Source organism: Lepidochelys kempii, chromosome 5, assembly GCF_965140285.1.
Source record: "Lepidochelys kempii isolate rLepKem1 chromosome 5, rLepKem1.hap1, whole genome shotgun sequence".
NCBI lineage: Eukaryota > Metazoa > Chordata > Testudines > Cheloniidae > Lepidochelys > Lepidochelys kempii.
The window spans coordinates 133,517,993-133,525,282 of record NC_136384.1 but is presented as its reverse complement, the minus strand read 5'-3'; the positions used below and the strand labels follow the sequence as shown (position 1 = coordinate 133,525,282).

Here is a 7,290-nt window from a genome sequence, read left to right as displayed (position 1 = left end):
TACCCCTTCCCTGGGACGGGCATAGGATGGGGGAATGATACTGCCCCACCTGTGCCCACACACAAGCAATGACCTGTGCTGGGAGGCTTTGAATGTGCTCACCCGTGTCCGTTTGTCCCTCTCTCCTGCAGTTAACTACTCTGTGGGACACCAAAAGCCAGCATCCATAAAGGGCCAGTTCAGGGTAGCAGAAGCTCCTCATCCCCTCCTCCTGCAACTCTCCAGGATCTGACTGGCTGGCCACATGCTGCACCTACAAATAGGATTGACCCCATGCTCAGCCTGTCTGTGCTCATGATTGTTCAGACTTGCACAGACCTCTCATAGGCAACAATAAGGCACTTGTATTCTCCTTTCTCTTGGTCAGCTCAGCCTCAGGACTAGGCCCTTATTCATCGTGGGCTTGATTTTATTCCATTATTTCCATATGAATGAGTTAATTGAAATCTGTTATAAGTCAGTGAAAGTAAATATATTTAAGTTTAGATTGAAACTGGTGGAAAATGGAGAAGCCATCGCCTTCAAGGAGCATTGGTTTCTGCAAGCAAATGATTAATGGTTAAAGGAACGACCACCCAAATATTTCAGGAGTGAAGAATCAAGGCGGTCTATACCTGAACCTTATCTGAGGTCTGTTAGGGCTTGATCCAAAGCCCGTTGAAGGCAATGGAAAAACTCCCATTTATTTCAGTGGACTCGGACTCAGACTTGTGGTCCCTTCTTATAAAGGGCTGTAAACTCAGCATAAATACCTTGGCTAAGGTAATAAAAATGGGTATGTTAAATTGGGCTCCTAAATCCATATTCAGGCGCCAAATTAAGTGATCTCATTTTAAAAGTGGTGAGCACTTTCAGGTCAATGCGAACTGCTGGGTCCTCTGTACTTTTGAGAGTCAGGCAATTTATTTAGGTGCCTAAATATGGACCTAAAATCTCAGTCTTTGCAAATACCTTAAACCTTGATTCGTTCCCAGTGTAACTGGGCGAAGATCAAGGTGATCACGTGGTTGACCCTCTTCTCGCCAGTCAGCTGGTCTGTTTTGTGCTCATCGTAGCCAGTTAGTAACACAAAGCATCACAGCCATCAGTTTGCATACCTACAAAGGGCCTGATTGTGCTCTCTCATGATGTCACTCCATCAAGGGTATAAGTAAGAGGAGATTCAGGACCAAGAGGTGTAGGTCAGTATTTTTGTACCAGAAAAGGTATGAGGCAGGAATCTAGACATGTTTACAGTTCCATTCCAATGTCCATGCCTAAGCTCTGATGTATTTGAAGCACTGTCATAGATACACTTCCTCACTTTCCAGAACTAGTTCTAGCAGGACCATATAACGTATGCAGAAGGCTTGGTTTTCACCAAATAGAAACAGAAAGGATGAATTGCTGTGGGAGAATCTATTTTTTTTTCTGTGAATATTAATCATTTCAGCTTTGGTAGTGAAATGATACAAGTAAAAAAGCCAAGAATTGCTCCAGGGCTCCACACAGATGACTAGTGTAGCAAAGACATTTGCTGGAGATAATATTGCTTAAGCTCAGAACATAGTTACAGTACATAGTTAATTCAAACCAATCTGCCTACTTCCCAAGTGTTACACAGAATTAATGTGACACCCCAGCTGAGGCTGGGACTCAGCAACTCAGAAAATAAAAGTGACATATTAAAGCAAGTTCCACGTGTGTTTTAATCTTAAATGGCAAAAAACAATATGCCAGATGATATGAGAGCAAGATGCTCCCGTTGTACTGCATGACTTCCTTAACTATTTTAAACACTGATCAGTGCTCAAAGCATCTCCTCCAACAGGTGGTGCTGCACCATTAGGTTAAGTTGTTGTCGTATTTTGATCGGATGTGGTTGTATCCAATGGGGGTGGGAGGGTTGGGTAGGAAGTTACATCCTGCCTGTAGTTCTGGAACTGTTACTTCCCGTGTCCCACTAAATCCTTCTGATTTCTATAAGACAGTATTACATGTAGCATGTTTTGTAACATGAAAAGCACCAGAACTGCCCTAAAAGTTTGTGCGGGTAAGATGAAGGTCATAGTTTATTATTCTTTCTTTGCACTACAATAGCTTTTAGAATCCCAATGAAGTTCAGGACCCCATTGTGCAAGGTACTGCACCAATACATAGTAAGAGATAGGCCCTGAGCTGAATAGCTTACAGTGTAAGTAGATAAGATAGAAAATAATTATTGTCATCCCTGAGGCACTGAAAGACAGTGACTTGCCCGTGGCCACACAGGAAGTCAGTGGCAGAGGTGGGTATTGAACGCAGATTACCCATGTCCCAGTCTGCCGTTTCCATTGGCTTCGGTGAAGTTGCTTCCACATCCGGTGTGAATGCACGTGCGTGAATTTCGCCCATTAGCCAGAAAGAAAGAAAGATTAGAGAACGGTGCGGTAAGCCCCAACAGAATGGGTATTAGTCAGTCATTGGTGCAAGCCTCTTGTGCACGGAGAAGGACAAGGCTGAAAGCCACCCGTCTCCAACCACCCAAAATGTGCAGTAATGCACACACTGCTAATGCACACAGCTGAAGTGGCTTACTGTTATCAGAATAGGTCTCATTCATTTTATTTCATTTTATAAACACAACTTTAATAATCAGTCCTGCAGTGATTTATGCCACACTGTGGAAAAACAGTTCCTGGTAGAAAGGCAAGAGACAATAGAAGAGAAGAGGTAATGAATACCATTTCTTTTCCTCGCAGAATATTTTCCCCCTTAACCCTTTTTTTCCTTGAAGTTTCCTGGACGATTCAGAAAGTTAATGAAGAGAGCCAGAAGCCTCTGCTGCAATTCCAGCCCTACACTTTGGAGGAAGAGGACAGCTTACAAATGTCCCTGTTTCTCCTTCAGTTTCTCACTCTCTCCCAATCCCACAGTTTGTCTTCATCCATATCTTCATAGGGTGCCTTTGTTTTGTCCTCCACCTCACCCTTTTCCCTCCTCCCATTTATTTCACATAAGAGGTTTGGGGATTTGTGTCTCTTTCAGTGGAGAGGGCCCAGCTGTGCACCACTGGGAACAGATCCATACTTATGGCATCATCCAAAAGGCCCAACCAGTCAATCAGAATGTTGCTTTGAATGATCAGAGTATGTCTATGCAGAATTTTGGAGTGAGCGGGAATGAGCCTCCCAACCAGGGCTGGTAGACTTGGGCTAAAAATTGCTATGTAGACAGTGCTTTGATGTTGTGGATCAGGCTGACCTTGGGTTCTGAAGCCTAGGAAGGGAGGTTGGAAGATTCTGAGTTCTATCCCAGCTGTACTATGAAGGCATGGGGGAAGCATGCTGACAACCCTCAAGTCCTAGATGGCCACTGATCTGGTACAAACAGGTGGCACATTGGCAACACTATGCCCTCTTAGCACTATAGCGGGGCCAGAATTCACCACTGACTCAGACTGGAGAGGGCCATCTTCTAAAATACCAACACAAAAATAAGAATGAGTGACTTGTGACAGGCAAGAAAAAACAGGCCACCTGAAGAGCACCAACATGAGCAAACATGACACTGAGAAAGACATCTACCCCACAAATGTAGCGGCAGATGGGCTACAATGGCAATTATACAGATTCCTTTTTCATTAGTAATAGTATTTATAACTATTTGAAACATTTCTTTACACAGAGTAAACAAAAACACTTAGCCCTGGTCTACACTAGGACTTTAGGTCGAATTTAGCAGCGTTAAATCGATGTAAACCTGCACCCGTCCACACAATGAAGCCCTTTATTTCGACTTAAAGGGCTCTTAAAATCGATTTCCATACTCCACCCCTGACAAGTGGATTAGCGCTTAAATCGACGTTGCCGGCTCGAATTTGGGGTACTGTGGACACAATTCGATGGTATTGGCCTCCGGGAGCTATCCCAGAGTGCTCCATTATGACCGCTCTGGACAGCACTCTCAACTCAGATGCACTGGCCAGGTAGACAGGAAAAGAACCGCGAACTTTTGAATCTCATTTCCTGTTTGGCTAGCGTGGCAAGCTGCAGGTGACCATGCAGAGCTCATCAGCAGAGGTGACCATGATGGAGTCCCAGAATCACAAAAGAGCTCCAGCATGGACCGAACGGGAGGTACGGGATCTGATCGCTGTTTGGGGAGAGGAATCCGTGCTATCAGAACTCCGTTCCAGTTTTCGAAATGCCAAAACCTTTGTGAAAATCTCCCAGGGCATGAAGGACAGAGGCCATAACAGGGACCCGAAGCAGTGCCGCGTGAAACTGAAGGAGCTGAGGCAAGCCTACCAGAAAACCAGAGAGGCGAACAGCCGCTCTGGGTCAGAGCCCAAAACATACCGCTTCTATGATGAGCTGCATGCCATTTTAGGGGGTTCAGCCACCACTACCCCAGCCGTGTTGTTTGACTCCTTCAATGGAGATGGAGGCAATACGGAAGCAGGTTTTGGGGACGAAGAAGATGATGAGGAGGAGGAGGTTGTAGATAGCTCACAGCAAGCAAGCGGAGAAACCGGTTTTCCCGACAGCCAGGAACTGTTTCTCACCCTAGACCTGGAGCCAGTACCCCCCGAACCCACCCAAGGCTGCCTCCTGGACCCAGCAGGCGGAGAAGGGACCTCTGGTGAGTGTACCTTTTAAAATACTATACATGGTTTAAAAGCAAGCATGTGAAAGGATTACTTTGCCCTGGCATTTGCGGTTCTCCTAGATGTAGTCCTAAAGCCTTTGCAAAAGGTTTCTGGGGAGGGCAGCCTTACTGCGTCCTTCATGGTAGGACACTTTACCACTCCAGGCCAGTAACACGTACTCGGGAATCATTGTAGAACAAAGCATTGCAGTGTATGTTTGCTGGCATTCAAACAACATCCGTTCTTTATCTCTCTGTGTTATCCTCAGGAGAGTGAGATATCATTCATGGTCACCTGGTTGAAATAGAGTGCTTTTCTTCAGGGGACACTCAGAGGAGCCCATTCCTGCTGGGCTGTTTGCCTGTGGCTAAACAGAAATGTTCCCCGCTGTTAGCCACAGGGAGGGGGGAAGGTTGAGGGGGTAGTCACGCGGTGGGAGGAGGCAAAATGCGACCTTGTAACGAAAGCACATGTGCTATGTATGTAATGTTAACAGCAAGGTTTACCCTGAAAGAGTGTAGCCACACTTTTATAAAATGTGTCTTTTTAAATACCGCTGTCCCTTTTTTTTTCTCCACCAGCTGCATGTGTTTCAATGATCACAGGATCTTCTCCTTCCCAGAGGCTAGTGAAGCTTAGAAAGAAAAAAAAACGCACTCGCGATGAAATGTTCTCCGAGCTCATGCTGTCCTCCCACACTGACAGAGCACAGACGAATGCGTGGAGGCAAATAATGTCAGAGTGCAGGAAAGCACAAAATGACCGGGAGGAGAGGTGGCGGGCTGAAGAGAGTAAGTGGCGGGCTGAAGAGAGTAAGTGGCGGGCTGAAGACAGGGCTGAAGCTCAAATGTGGCGGCAGCGTGATGAGAGGAGGCAGGATTCAATGCTGAGGCTGCTGCAGGACCAAACCAGTATGCTCCGGTGTATGGTTGAGCTGCAGCAAAGGCAGCTGGAGCACAGACTGCCACTGCAGCCCCTCTGTAACCAACCGCCCTCCTCCCCAAGTTCCATAGCCTCCACACCCAGACGCCCAAGAACGCGGTGGGGGGGCCTCCGGCCAACCAGCCACTCCACCACAGAGGATTGCCCAAAAAAAAGAAGGCTGTCATTCAATAAATTTTAAAGTTGTAAACTTTTAAAGTGCTGTGTGGCATTTTCCTTCCCTCCTCCACCACCCCTCCTGGGCTACCTCGGTAGTCATCCCCCTATTTGTGTGATGAATGAATAAAGAATGCATGAATGTGAAGCAACAATGACTTTATTGCCTCTGCAAGCGGTGATTGAAGGGAGGAGGGGCGGGTGGTTAGCTTACAGGAAAGTAGAGTGAACCAAGGGGCAGGGGGTTTCATCAAGGAGAAAAAAACAGAACTTTCACACCATAGCCTGGCCAGTCATAAAACTGGTTTTCAAAGCTTCTCTGATGCATACCGCGCCCTCCTGTGCTCTTCTAACCGCCCTGGTGTCTGGCTGCGCGTAACCAGCAGCCAGGCGATTTGCCTCAACCTCCCACCCCGCCATAAACGTCTCCCCCTTACTCTCACAGATATTGTGGAGCACACAGCAAGCAGTAATAACAGTGGGAATATTGGTTTCGCTGAGATCTAAGCGAGTCAGTAAACTGCGCCAGCGCGCCTTTAAACGTCCAAATGCACATTCTACCACCATTCTGCACTTGCTCAGCCTGTAGTTAAACAGCTCCTGACTACTGTCCAGGCTGCCTGTGTACGGCTTCATGAGCCATGGCATTAAGGGGTAGGCTGGGTCCCCAAGGATACATATAGGCATTTCAACATCCCCAACAGTTATTTTCTGGTCTGGGAATAAAGTCCCTTCCTGCAGCTTTTGAAACAGACCAGAGTTCCTGAAGATGCGAGCATCATGCACCTTTCCCGGCCATCCCACGTTGATGTTGGTGAAACGTCCCTTGTGATCCACCAGAGCTTGCAGCACTATCGAAAAGTACCCCTTGCGGTTTATGTACTCGGCGGCTTGGTGCTCCGGTGCCAAGATAGGGATATGGGTTCCGTCTATAGCCCCACCACAGTTAGGGAATCCCATTGCAGCAAAGCCATCCACTATGACCTGCACATTTCCCAGGGTCACTACCCTTGATATCAGCAGATCTTTGATTGAGTGGGCTACTTGCATCACAGCAGCCCCCACAGTAGATTTGCCCACTCCAAATTGATTCCCAACTGACCGGTAGCTGTCTGGCGTTGCAAGCTTCCACAGGGCTATCGCCACTCGCTTCTCAACTGTGAGGGCTGCTCTCATCTTGGTATTCATGCGCCTCAGGGCAGGGGAAAGCAAGTCACAAAGTTCCATGAAAGTGCCCTTACGCATGTGAAAGTTTCGCAGCCACTGGGAATCGTCCCAGACCTGCAACACTATGCGGTCCCACCAGTCTGTGCTTGTTTCCCGAGCCCAGAATCGGCGTTCCACAGCATGAACCTGCCCCATTAGCACCATGATGCATGCATTGGCAGGGCCCATGCTTTCAGAGAAATCTGTGTCCATGTCCTGATCACTCATGTGACCGCGCTGACGTCGCCTCCTCGCCCGGTATCGCTTTGCCAGGTTCTGGTGCTGCATATACTGCTGGACAATGCGTGTGGTGTTTAATGTGCTCCTAATTGCCAAAGTGAGCTGAGCGGCCTCCATGCTTGCCTTGGTATGGCGTC

General features: G+C 47.4%; 1 long non-coding RNA gene across 1 annotated transcript; it reads left to right on the top strand.

Annotated features, from left to right (window-relative positions):
- Window positions 1–4,355: 4,355 nt before the first annotated feature.
- On the top strand, window positions 4,356–5,855 carry LOC140912157 (uncharacterized). Its single transcript, XR_012159236.1, has 2 exons — window positions 4,356–4,602; window positions 5,191–5,855. It is a non-coding gene; the product is annotated as an uncharacterized LOC140912157 (long non-coding RNA).
- The last annotated feature ends 1,435 nt before the right edge of the window (window positions 5,856–7,290 follow it).